Raw genomic sequence first — 14,307 nt, 5'->3', positions numbered from 1 at the left:
AAGTCATTGAAATTATTGAGTTATCACTTATCGAAACTTTGAACGTGTTTATCTCAAAACTACATTTTCGAAATCGGTGGAACCAATAACTCAAAAACTCCTCAATCAATCTTACTGAAACTTTGCACACATATCTATAACAATATTGTCTTCTATCTGAACCTAAATGTATGAAATAAATTGTAAATAAAAGTACCTTTTTGGTGCAAAATATAGCGAAAATTTCATGTAAAATTCGAAGTTTCTGTTTAAACGCGTACCATTTTTTCAATTTTCAATATTTTTCACTTTTTTTAGATTCACCTACAAACTGTAAATGTTAGTTATCGAAATATGTTTTGCTGGTTTGTTTCAAATCAATGTAGCCAATGCTAGAGCTTACAACATTTAATAAGTCGCACCACAACCATCCCAAAAAACAGGGACATAACTCCGCCATTTTTAAATATTTTGAAAAACAAAAAATGCGTTGTAATAGAGAAAGAATATAATAAATGATAACCAAAGTTTCAAAAATGTAAAACAATCCTTTCCTTTACAAAAAAATTCATAAATATAAGCTCATTTTCATCCGTCTAAAGGTATTTCCCCCCTTAACTCAACCCGTGATTTCTTTGCCACCCATGACTCATTAAGATTCTTTATCGTTAATAATTTATCATAAGAAGACAAGAATTTTACACGCATTCTATGTCTACGTTTAATTCGAAGACTAAGGATCGACACTAAAAAAAATAATATTTAATTCATATTCAAAGGAAGTAAGTAACATTTAGATTTAACCAAGTCAGTAAAAATTTTCATCTGGAATTAGATACAATGCCACAAAACGAGGAATTAATTGTCTCCCTCTAAACCATTTAAAATTAAAACGTTTCCCACGAAATATTCGAATTGAATTTTCTAAAGATCAGTTTTGTAATCGAGATCAGTTTACATGACTCGGATTGCATATTGCAAAGTCAAATAATTTGTTACTATGTGTTCAAAGTAGATCTCCATTGTTACGAATAATATATATATATATTCGGTAAGCTTCAACGAACGTCTACCGTTGGCGCTATTGAAACTGCGAAAATCCAGATCCATGTAGGGATAAGGGAGCGACCTTCCGGTGGTCTTTGCGATTGCTACGGGAAATTCTAAAGAGCACGAAAGTAATGTTACAGTTAAAAGGGCGGCCGGCACGTCGGTCGATATGCCGGGGGACCACCTGTGACAAGAAACAACAAGCCATAACCTGTGCAACGTCGCATAATTTATGGCCCCAGCCGCAATTACTTCGTTGTAGTTCGATGGTGTATCGACGCCGGGATAGTGCGCGCAAAATGCCCTTCGTGAGAGGTATTAAAGTCCCTTGATTTCTTGATTAACCGCAGCCCTTGCACGCTGCTGTACGACTCCCTATATGTTGCGCTCTATTTTTACGATCGAACGACAAGTACAAGTTTCCATCAAAACATTTATCACGCTTATAATGAACACATTGTGCGCCGATCCCGCGATAAGGGATTTTTAGTCTATCGCTTAATTACTAATCCTACGTTAATATAACAATTTAGATATGTATAACACACATCCAAAGTACAATTATCAAATCGAATTCCTTAATCTTTTTTGTAAGTTAGAAATTTCGATTTGATTGATGTTTAAAAATGTAGAAATATAATCACCGACGCTCGCGTTTTTAGTAGCTGAAATTTAGCCGGCGTACAATGTGTTAATATACAAGGTAACAATGAGAACAAACCTAGAATTTTGAGGGTACTGCTCGTTAAATGGAGTAAAACTGTCCTAACAATTTTCTTTCACTCGTTCTAGATTACATCGAATTACTATTGCGAACGAAGCACTCCTTACATTTCTAGATAATATACAAAATAACAATGAAAACAAATATGGGGCTTTAACAGTAGATAATTGTTAAATGGAGGATAAAGGTCTCAATAATTTTCCTCTTATCTCGTTTATATTTAATGTACAACGTAACGATGGAAAAAGTTTTAGAGTTTCAAGGGTGGATAGTGTATACTAAATGAAGGAAAAGGCTAACAATTTTCTTGCTCTCGTCGTGGTTCACGCCGTCACGTGCATCGAAACACTCATTACACTCATAATGATTATATAAGCTCACAATGAAAACAGACTTAGAATTTTAAGGGTGGATAACGCGCGTTAAACGAAGGAAAAAGATCTTAATAATTTTGTTTTTCTCGCGAGGGATCACGATACCATTACGTCGAAGCACTTATGCTAATAATTCATGCATAAGGTGATACAGAAAAAAAGTTCGAAATTTTCAATAAAAGAAAGAGGCTTCATCAGATATTTCAGACATTTCTATTGTCGTTTTAAACGAACAGCAGATGAAAAAATCTCTTCAGAATTTTCTTACCTCTTCGCATGAACTTTCCGAACGATCTAATTCGTTATTTCCTTTTCGTTTCTTGGTAAGTATTCAATTTACTACTGTTTTCGTCTTTCAATGCAATGCTCCGCCCCAGAATTGTATTTGTTTTCCAGAGTTTACACTTACTTCGGTGTCCTTATTTCCCTTATTTCTGTTGCACTCCGTGCATCCGTTCATGTTGCAATCTTCACGTCAGATCTTACATCCGTTAATATCTTTTCAAATTATCGATAGAACCCTCTGTTTCCTTGGTTCGCTGCATCTGTCACCAAAAACTCTTCTATTTCCTCCCCCGTTCAATTAAGATAATTCTAAAAAATTTGCTCGATTAATTTTCATTGACAATTTTCTTTATTACAAATAAGTCAACTAACAAACAATAGAATGTTCCTGAATAAAACATGCAATGCATAGTTCAACGAAGTTGAATTTTTCTTTAAACTTCATTCAAAAGTACGAAGAAAATATCAATATTGCAAAACGTTTAAAAAATTTGAATCAACTTTCGATTTTTCGGAGGATATTCAATAGATTTTCAATGATTTAAGGAAATTTTTCTTCAATGCTAATTTCCGTAAATTAGCCCGCGATAGTTTATATCGGCGTATGTACAATAGATGTCTGCAGTCTGTATATATAGCGACATATATTAACATGACGTTCGTTCGGCGGCGAGAGCAAAATGGTAACAGAATGTTGTATTTATTGAGGCGTCGGCGTATGAATAAGAACTTACTGGCAACAAACAGCGAAGTGACGCGTTCGCTAAAGGAAACTTGTCCCCCGAGTTTCAGCTACAATTCACGCTCGCAGTTTAAATTCCGATATATCGTGAGAATTTCACTGCAATACCACTCTAATCCAGGTCTTGAGATTCCTGGCGATCTGTACTATAGCACACCGACTGGTTGGAGAAGTCGGGTTCCATTTAACAGAGTAAAGGTGATCTTGATGCTTTGTAAATGCCATTCAATGAAACATTTTGCATTCGAGACGCAACCATTTCAAAATGTCACATTAACTGTTTAACAGCAATTGGTTTTAGCCATATCAAAGGAGCAAAAACTACTCGCTTTAATTGGACTTGTTCAGAATATTCAATTCGCTCCAAATTCCGGTGTGAATCGGGTGTTCCTCAGTTTTCAATTTCTTCCTTACAAAACGAAGATTTTTCAGTTTTTTTAAACTTTTCTTTTTGTCACTAATATCGAAGCTGAATGTCCATTAATGAGAAATTTATGAACAAATATTTCGTAATTATGTTGATTCTAAGTTTTAATAATTGCTTCTCCGCTATTAAATCTGAACTGATTCGATTCATCTCTCGATCTACCCCATTCGTATGAAACGTATTTTATGATTTACGAGAGTTTTCATTTGAAAATATTACTGCCCGTTTGCGGAAAATACGCGACTGGCAATTGGTTAAGAATAATAGAGGAGTTTGAAATACCCAGTTAGAATGTGCGTGGATGATCGAAAAGTGAATTAAAAGATTCATTTCCACATTTTAATGTCCTTTTTTATTCGACGCGGGGTTTCTTGTTGAATGACTATAATATGAGAGCATTAAGTAATCAAATCACAAACTATTGTGAAAATGTATAAAACAACCGTCTGATCCGGTTTGACGAGAATACAGTAACGAGAAAACAATGAAACAATTAAACCGAGCGAAAATACTTTGCGTTTAACAACAATTTATTTTGCATTTATTTTACCAAATGAATTTCGAAAATTCAACAAAATATAATATAAAGTATATGAAAAGGTGTAATGTTGTAGATGGAAAGAATGAAATGAATTTGATTTTGGCGATATCAATACCTGTTCCGCGAACGGTTGTGTCGGTGATAAGTATCTTCTACCTCATTCTTTATCTTTCAGTTATTGACATGACAACAATCATCAAGATTCGCAGTCAGTTGAAACCGAGATACCGAATGATTCGTACGATTCGGTTAAATACAATAAATTGTTCGTTTCTCCCTTGTTGACTGTAATATCCCTATTTTTAACAATTGCCAGTATTAAAGTCCCCATAGTGAGTACAATGGAACGTCAATTAACCGAGTCACTGTTTTTTGCAATCTATATCGCTCAGTGTCTCACTTATCCACAAACTGAATAATTCGGATTCTCAAATTATACCTGAGGATATACATGTATAGAATCAAATGCTTCGAATATGTTTTGTAGAATTTCTTCTCCAGTCTCCATTTATTTGGGCTGTTAATCGCCTAGTTAATCCCTTAACATACAAATAAAACGGAATTCCATACGTATTAAAAATGCTATTTAATATGATTCGACTCATGAAAAATTATACACCCGATCCCCTATTTACGCGAAAATACTGTTCATGTGGATTCGTTTTACGCGAATGAAAATTGCGTAAATAGAGTCTGTTGGTACAAGCGGAAGCAAAATATTAGAAAGGAAAGCTGGTATAAGTATTAGAAATACATATTTATTTCGCATAGCTGTAGTAATTTGAGGTCTATATCAGAGGTGTATTGGGCAGAAAAAGCAAAATTACCGTGGAAATAAGAGAAGTGCGTTTATTGTGATACGGTTTGAAATACAAGATCTATACTACGCGATGATTCGGCTGTGACTGAGTGCAGACACGGCTTTCGCTAGCAATGGGACCTTTTAATTTATGGTCCACCACCGGGCCACGTGTTTTAAGCACTTCTCAAAAACGCTTGAACCGAAACTCGTATTACGACTTCGGAGAGATCGCCTCCTAGCACGACACCAGCCAAACAAGAGAAATAATATTGACATTTCAGGAAACAAAAGAACATTTTATTCGGGGTTAGTAAATTCAGATTGAGTAAATTAAAATCGCGCACAAAAACTGCCGCGTAAAAAGAAGACTCGCGTAAAAAGTGCACGTAAATTGAGGATTAGTTGTAGTTCAGAGACAAAACGGAACATTTCACTTACGTTACTAAATATCGTTTAATCAATTCATTGAATTTAAATGAAAAGCATTCTGAACATTTTAAACAAAATAATACAATAAAATGCAATAAATCGTCATTCTATGTCAAAGAGTTATATCGGATAATCGAAGTTCTATTATATTTCCCGGTTAAAAGTACGTATTTCAAATTGACCAAAATAATATTTCTCTCCGAACGTATTAAAATCCCATCCGTATAAAAAGTCCGCATAATAAATTTAGGGATCCACTTATCCGTCCGAGTCATCCTAAAGGATCTCCGAGGAATAAGGTACCCTGATGATAGGATAAAATAATAAGAAATCGATAGAAAACACTAACAATATATTAATGAGTATAATCGCTTACAGACTTGTACGTTCTTTCGGAGCTGGACACAGACTGACTTTCCCTCGCATACTGCCCTACTCCTAATCCTCGTCGTCCTTTTGATTGTTTATCTTTTGGCCGTTGCATATATCGCACACGCGCACTTCTCACATAAATGAAACTGGAGGAAGCGTGACCGTGTAACTTCGCATTACTATCTCATATCGGGTCGTTTCAATTTTTTTCATCGCATACACATAATTGGAAACGTCGCGTTATGTTGGGGTCGCGTAACTTCCGGTGCCGTTCCATTGTCGGCGGGCGTGATGTTCCCGTTCGTTGATAAAGTGAACAAGTCTGTCGATGAAAGGGAAATAGGGAGAAAGAGAGATGAAGAGAAAGCGTTCCCATTCCAAATGGACGCACGGAGTTTTATTAGCAATAATTACACGATATATTGTTAGAGTTTTGACCGCCGCATTTAGCTCTACCATTCATAGATATCTTTATGGGCAGAATAGCCTATTCGCCATCGACAAATTTTAATTTGTCACCGATGCTGGCGGCAGTTTTCGAAATGGTCGATTTGTCCACGACGCAGCTGCGTGTAAGTATTCAGCAAAGTAGTCTCTTAATGACTATTAAAAAATAACAATCAATGATTCTTTTTATTGCGATTAATATTAAAATTGTACTATGAATGTAAACTCTACCTACGTAGAATATAAAGTAGAGAAGTATTTGTGAGAATCTAAGAATGCTGTTGCTATTGATTTCTTTTTAAAATTACTTGGACAAATGTTTATTATGCATGGATATCCGCTATTTAATAATAATAACTTAGTTTAATAATTGTTTGTACTTTAAAATGAGTTATATAAATATGTGCATTATTTTGTTCCTTCAAGTTCAGGTTAAATATTATTATTCTGCAAAAGATGCAACATTTAAATACTCTCAGATAGAAAATCGAGTAACTCTTAATCTTCTTAGCAAATTGGCAATATTTGCCAACGATGACACCAAGGGAATATTTCATGGCTTTTAATCTTCTGGAGTATTTCAAACTATAAATATTACCTATACCCGATTCTATAACGGCTTATTTGACATTCCAACTCTGATATCGGTATTTGTGACGAGTAAGTACTATATAATTGTAAACATTTAATCTTTACATACGGACTCTGTACAGGCATTGTACTCGTAAAATCCTGTTTCGGTGCCACTGGATTCCAACATTACACCGTATGTTACGGTAAAATGATTTTTTTCTGAGAATATAGACCTTTCATTTACATTTTTCTCGCATTCAAACACAGTCCAATTCTCATTTACCAAAAAAATGTTATAATTATCTCGTACGAAGATAGAACAGTATTAGGTTGTGGTCTAACCAGTTAACTGCGTTTGATCAATACACATTTCATATTTTTATTTTATTGCGTGTAAAACGAGAGATTTTTGTAACTAGATTCCACAATTAACAGGTTAAGTTCTCTTCCCCTTCTCGGTCGTATAAACAATCTTTCCCTCTTATCGCTTCTACGAATCTCGAATATAAACAGCAGAAGTGGAGCCTAAGGGAGAGTGGTATAATATATTCTCGTTAATTTTTCTACTTGGAATTTACAATTCAAGTGTTTTAAGGGGACATTACACTTTCTCGGTCGAAAATTTTAATAACTTTTATGGGACTGATGAAGTAATTAAGAAACATTTTTTGCATGCGTATTTTTTTTATATACATCTTAAGTCTTCATATACAAGACAAAATTTTTATATAATTTTGTGAATGATATATTATAGCGGCTTTTTGCAGTCTCAGGGAAATCATTTTAAAAATTTGGGTCTGCTGGCGTACACGATTGCGGCTCACTGGAATGTCTGTTAAAAAAAGGATTATCCTTAGAAAAAGTATGACTATGACCCCAGTATAGACTACGATCATTTTATTCGAGCAAAAATTCACAAAATAGTAGATCTCCAATGTTGGTGGTCTCAAAAATAGCGTTTTCTAAGGAAAAGGAACGTTAAAAACTGAGGAAAAAATTAACGAATCTTGTTTATTCTAGTCTATATTGGGGCTATTGTTGTATAGAAGAACATATTAAAATTTTAGACCGATCGGTTAAATGGTTTTTAAATTATCATGCATGCCGATTACGAAAACGTTGTTTTGAGGAAAACTTACAGAGTTTTGACAAACGAATATTCACATATAAAATCTACTTAGGTTCAATCAGCTATGCCTGCTGCATACAACAATCCTTCCGACTCCTCACACACCTCATTCTCAAGAGTTCTTTTTTCTCTCCTTAAATTCATTTAATTAATAATTAGTAAATTAATTTAACATGACCGGAAGGCAAGCCGGCATGCCGCGTGGTTAATTTGGTCTGGCTTATACTTAGTGCTATAATCGTCTATAACTTCGAAAGTATCTCGAATTTTCCTCGGAAATTTTCAGAGAATATTATTAAAATATGATACTTTCCAATAGAATACTTTCTAAAAGGTCAGTTTTTCAGACCCGAGAAAGTGTAATGCTCCCTTAAGACAGCTCGACGGTAACGCGACACCACCCATGGCTATGGTAACGCAAAACGAAGCATCGGAGCTAAAATAGGAACTTATTCCATATCTGCCATGTTCTCCAAATCTGTCACAAACATATTTTCTCCTTCAACTACTTCAAAACAATTTAAATGGAAAAATTTGTTAAATTTCGATGAAACAAAAACTGCGGTACAGTTATGTTTTAACAATAAATCTAATGACTTTTATAAAAAAGGAAGAGTTCAACTACTGCAGAGGTGAGCAACTGTCATAAATAGTGATGGGAAATATATAGCTAGAGATGAACAGAAAATGTTTCCAAAGAATCGAATTTATACGCGATACATTGACACGGATAATACTTACACAGCGATCTAACATATTTCGAAATAAATATCATTACAATTCGATAGGAACAATTCGAATAAAGAACTGCCTCATTTAGAAAATAAATATATAAATAAAGCTAACACCTCCTGTGGTTTCAGAGTGAAATATCTTACTACGTTTTATTCGGTCTACCTTATATCGTGCTGGATAAAAGTGGAACGGTGAGCGAGAGGAGCGATTAACGCGGACACTGGTTGCGATACACTGTCGGACACCTAACTCGCTGAACAATGTTGTCATAAACTGCAACCCCTGCGGGACACTCTCAGCGACCGTCTCCATCTTCCTAACCCCCGAACAGCAGTCCCAAAACCACCACGCAGCAGGCTAATACCAAATCAATCGTTTCTTTACGTGTACACGGTGTTTCTCATCTAACGCTGAACTCCGAAATGTGTATTTTATTTTTCATGTTTTCTGATTATTATGTCTCTGGCAGATATCATTTTATTTTCGTATCAAATGAAGCTGAGGCCATGTAAAAATTGCATTAAAATTTCCATTTAATTGTTTCCTGAAAATTCATGTAAACTATATAGTAGTGACATATAAGTAACTGAAAAAATATCAGTATTTGTCACTAAATTTTCACCTTGATAACAATCATTTATGTTATCGCGGATTATAGGTTTAACGAAAGTATAATTCATTACGATGATTCACTAGATGGTTCAAAATACATCCGTATCCTCACTAAGTCCTTAAACAATGCATATACATTTTGATCGTATGTAAATGGACATAAATGCAATGGCCACAATCTTGGATATTGTAAGAGGTATGAAACTATAAACTCTTAGCAGACTTTTAACGACATAACAAATATTATTTAACTAGAGGAAACTTCAGAAAAATGTTTTAAAAGAAGAAACACTGAGAAACATTCTACTGATTTTCGACGAATGTATAAAGAAGTATGAAGATTTAAGTGTTATATTTGTTACATCAACTTACATAGGTTAACACTAATAGTATTGATAATATTACTAATGTTACTAGGGTTGCTAATATTAGGTATTAGAGTATTAGGTATTAATGTTAATAGTGTAGAGATGGTGGTTTTCGATGCGTATGAATGGATAAATGAGTGTGTATGCGTATCGTGTGTGAGACGATTGGAAGATTTTCAAAACATATGATATGCCATATGAAACCAATTGTTTCGGCGCGGTTTATTTGGATTCGACACAACTGTCGGTGCGAATAGGTTTATGGTATGGGCAACCATCCTCGCTTATTTTCAACACAGTATCACTAAATTTAGGAAGCGTTTCATTGATAACTGCATTTACTATCTGGTGTTTATAACTGACCAGCAACTAACCTATCATAAACTGACCGAAACGGTAGCTCATAAACTTGAACCCCGAGCGCGCATCCACGCTGGTACCCTTGCAGGTCAGAAGGAAAGAAGTACCCCCAACTTCCATTACAAGTAACGTGGGCGTAGGCAAAAAAACTGTCATTGGCAACACCCCGATCGTTCGGCTTTGCGATTTAATACCAAGGACACCGCCCTACACCACCATTTTCATATATGTATGTATATATACATATATGGAGCTACAAACTCGCAATAGGCTCAGATAGAAAGAAATGTAGTCAACGTAAGTCAGTTAAGAATCACGCTGTACTCGCTGGACAAACACACACATCGAATTCGTAAACACATACACAGACCTTTGACTCATCACCAACGAACAAAAATACAGTCCACTTTCAACCGAGAAAAAGAGGAGTCCTTCCTTCAGCCCAACCAATTCACACAAGGTTAATTAAGCGTGTGAAAGTGTTACGCAACATCCACTATCATTGCTTGGACGGCGTGCACGAACACCAATATTGTCGAAAGACCAATAGCTCGAAGATCTTCGAAATGTGGATGAAACATCTGATGTATGTAATATATGTGGAAACGATAAAATGTTCTAGAAAGTGTGCGAATGAGATGAACGTATTTGAATGTATAAATAGGGAGCGTGAATTGTGAATCTTTGAGACTTTAATTTCATTAGCTATTAATTTTCGAATATTGTTCTAATATCTATTTAACTATTGTTAAGTAAACCTCATAATAGTATTAATAATATTAATAATCTCGTAATAGTAACAGTATTTTATTTAAGTAATAGCACCAGTACCATTTAAGCGAAGCCATAATTCAGAACAATTACCGCATGAAAATCCGCAGTCTAGTTACAATATAAAAAGTAATAGCCTATCCCTGACACTGAAGATGTGGGTCAAAACTCACTCGATACCGATTAAGGGAGGGTTAATAAGGTCAAGCTGCCGCGTGACCGATTCGTCTCGGAGAAACTACCAGTTTGGCGACCAAACAGCAGGCGTCACTTCCTCCTTTCAATCGAAGATTCTCAGACACAGTGAAAGAATCAAACGATCTGTTCCAAACGGACAGTCATACGATTTGTTCCTAGTCACCATTTGAAGAGTACCATACGGAAATTTCTCATTCGAACATTCGAGCAGATTTCAACTGAGAAGAATTATGGTCTGCCAGAGATGGCAGATAAAAGATTCTTTTGAATATTTCCAAAAAAGGAATAATTCATATTTTATTTTGCCTGCAAATTTTCATGAGAAAAGTAGCTGGAATTATTTGTTCTGTGGGATGAATGGTTCGTTATGCGTGCGTGCGGATGACCGGGTCATGTTGCGACGAACCGGCGCTGCTATGTTTGGGAAATAGAATGCGTTTAGAAAATGTTAAGTGGCTAAAAGAATGCAAGGAAGAGTGCCTGTAACGTAGCGACTGGACCGTAAGAAAAGTGTGTACGTGACTGCGTGAATTTTGGCTATGGACGAAAGGTGCGAGTGAGAAGGGATCAAGTGGAAAAAAGAAAGAATGAATGGGGGTGTGCTTTAAAAACAAGTGGGAACGCATGGGCGAAAGACTATTACATGCGATTAGCGAGCGAGCGGGTGGGTGCATGTTTCGGGACAATCTTTTGTGCAATACTTCGAGGAGAGAACTTTTGGGCAAGACTTTGACGTGTGATTAGCGAACGAGCGTTTAAGATACCACTCGAAATATATTTAATATTATAACCAGCGGAAGTGTTATTAGAGAATCAACTTCCCCGTTCCGAAAGAATCCTACAGAATCGAAAACTTGTCCAGGATATACCCTCAAAATTGGAGTTCGTCTGGGATATATCCTATAAAATTAGAGGCTCGTCCGGGATTATTTCCTACAATTCTAACTAAGAAATCAGTATCATATACACAAATTGTTCAACTAACAAGAATTTATTTGATTAACACGTTGACTGCCACGGCGGGAATTGTCGACCGGAGCTTCAAAATTACAAGAAAATATTAAAACTTACAAAATAGCCGCTGTTAAATAAATATGTTTAGTACTGTAAAGGACAAGATAATAACGCCACGTAAGAATTGTGATAACAAATAATTCTTCATTTTTATTTACCATAGGAAAAAAATGAGTGATATTTAAAACGCTTTTGTTTTTCGTGAGAGAATAGCACTCAACTTTAGCTCTGCGAAAACGTCATACACAGCTGATGAGTTGGCGCCACCAAACCATAGATTTACGACACTTCAACGGTCACTCAAGGCTCTTCTATCTGTGCCCATTCTGCAGATTCTCTCGCCAAATTTCGGAACCGAGTATCCTCTAAGATTCTTTGAGATTGTAAATCCTCCATTGCACTGTAAACCCTATATCGCTAACAATCTCCTCTGCAGCGTTGTGACACAACAGTTAATCCACGTTATTAACAAAATAAGCTTTCAAATTTTACTAACCCACTGTAACACAGTTCATAACTCATTACATTATGTAATTTTATTACTTTACTTCGTTTTCTACGTATTTATGTAGTCAATCGTTTCGACAAAGAAATAGCCCAATTAAGCTTTTAGCTACAGCTGGACTAGCCGCCAAGCTAAACCTCTGTACAGCAAGGTTTGACGCAGTCGGCATATCATAAATGTAGCACAGCGATTTGAGACTGATAGGATTTCCCACTGCGCAACTACGTTAGATTAGATTATAATGTACACAGCTATTGATGACAGAGAAAAAACTATGCCGCTATAGTGGTGTATCGTTCAAAAAGATAATATAAACGAAAGCCATTATACTGGCGTATAGTAGCTAAAAAGTTAATTTCTATATATTACCCGCAGTTGAATGGTCGTACAAAAGCAAATCAAACTAGAAGAGTACAATTCATTTCGTTCTTTCGCCGCTCTATTCCTTCCATTAACCGTGTATCCAATATACCGAAGACAACCCATCCCGGAGCTAATCATCGTAGCGTCCGCAACAAGACGCGCGCACCATCCGCTACAAAGGGATAATCCAGTAACAATCGAGGACGCGGCCGAAAACTGACGCGGGAACGCCTCTGATAAGTCCAACCAAAGACGAAACGGAGAAGTTTAGCTGCACTTCTGCGCGGATTCGTGTTAACCGATCTCACGGTGTCCTCCCGGTGGAACTGTCCCGAATTTGATTCGACCACCTATTGTGGCGCGAAGAAGCGAAGGGCGAGAGCGCGCAATCTTGGGAAACTCTGCGGACAACACACCAGGATGGACTACCGCACCTACCTTTCCGTTTGTTCCGGCCGCAAGCGTGTAGAGGACACCGGGCGTAATCTAGAACCAAGGGAATTGCGTCCTTAGGGACGAAGCCGAGAGCTCAAGCCACTTTACGCCCTGGACCCGAAACATTGGGACTTTCTTCCCCTTTTTCACGAGAGGATAATGTTTCCCACTTTGACGACACTGTTTATTGTCCTTCCGTTGACAAGATCGGGAGAGCGAAAGGTGATTTCCCAGCTCGAATCAATAAGCACGAACTTTTTCCTCCCCGGAAGGACGGTCCAGGGCCACGATTCGCTTATCAATCATCCCCCATCCACCCTATCTCTCGATCTTCCGATGGAATCGACCTCTTCGTAAGATTTCGCTCACGACGTTTTCGTCTAGCGTCTCCGCCTCTGAAACTCTTCCACGCAATTATACTGGATATTGAATTTCTGTTCGACTCGCCTTTCTGGCGAACGCGGCGAGGAATAATAAATTTTCGATGGTTTTTGAAATGGATGGTTGTGTAACGGGCAACTTGCAATTTTGCTTCGATTTTAGTTAATGGTCAGAGTATTCCGTTGAACATATTGTAGGGTATGCGAGAGATGAAGGTGTGAATGAAGAATGTTTATAACGAAGCGATAAGAGTGTAGAGCATGTGAGAGATTAGGATGCAAATGAAAAGTGTTTATGACCAAGCGATGTGAGTGAGAGACTGTGTGAGTGAGAGGGTGAGTGCAAGAGAAAGATAGAATAATTGGGAATGAAATAAAATGCGTGAAGGCAGCGAGGAAGGGCAGTCAGAGAAAAGCGTTGGAGGAGTCAAGAGTATTAAAAGTGTATTAAAACACAGAGAGTATTGCGTATTACACCTCTCCTACACTGTACACACATTGAAAATCCTACAATATTGTTGACCAGCAATTTTACGCAGGAGTTATCCCATGTCACTGGTTATTATTCCGTAATTAAATATGAAAATGAAATAATCGACAAACTTTGGACACATCTTTTATGTAACTTTGAATGCAATGAATTTCTGCAATTTTCTATATTTCCCTGCGTTTTAAACATTGAAATGGCTAAG

The 14,307-nt window shown here is 36.5% G+C and overlaps 1 protein-coding gene across 11 annotated transcripts in view; it reads left to right on the top strand.

Moving 5' to 3' along the window:
- The window catches only part of LOC116433345 (uncharacterized), a 513,676-nt gene that overhangs the window by 416,438 nt on the left and 82,931 nt on the right, over positions 1–14,307 (top strand). The gene's annotated exons all lie outside the window — the stretch shown is intronic.

This window comes from Nomia melanderi, chromosome 4 (assembly GCF_051020985.1).
Source record: "Nomia melanderi isolate GNS246 chromosome 4, iyNomMela1, whole genome shotgun sequence".
Taxonomy (NCBI): domain Eukaryota; kingdom Metazoa; phylum Arthropoda; class Insecta; order Hymenoptera; family Halictidae; genus Nomia; species Nomia melanderi.
This window is presented reverse-complemented; position numbering and strand designations above follow the sequence as displayed.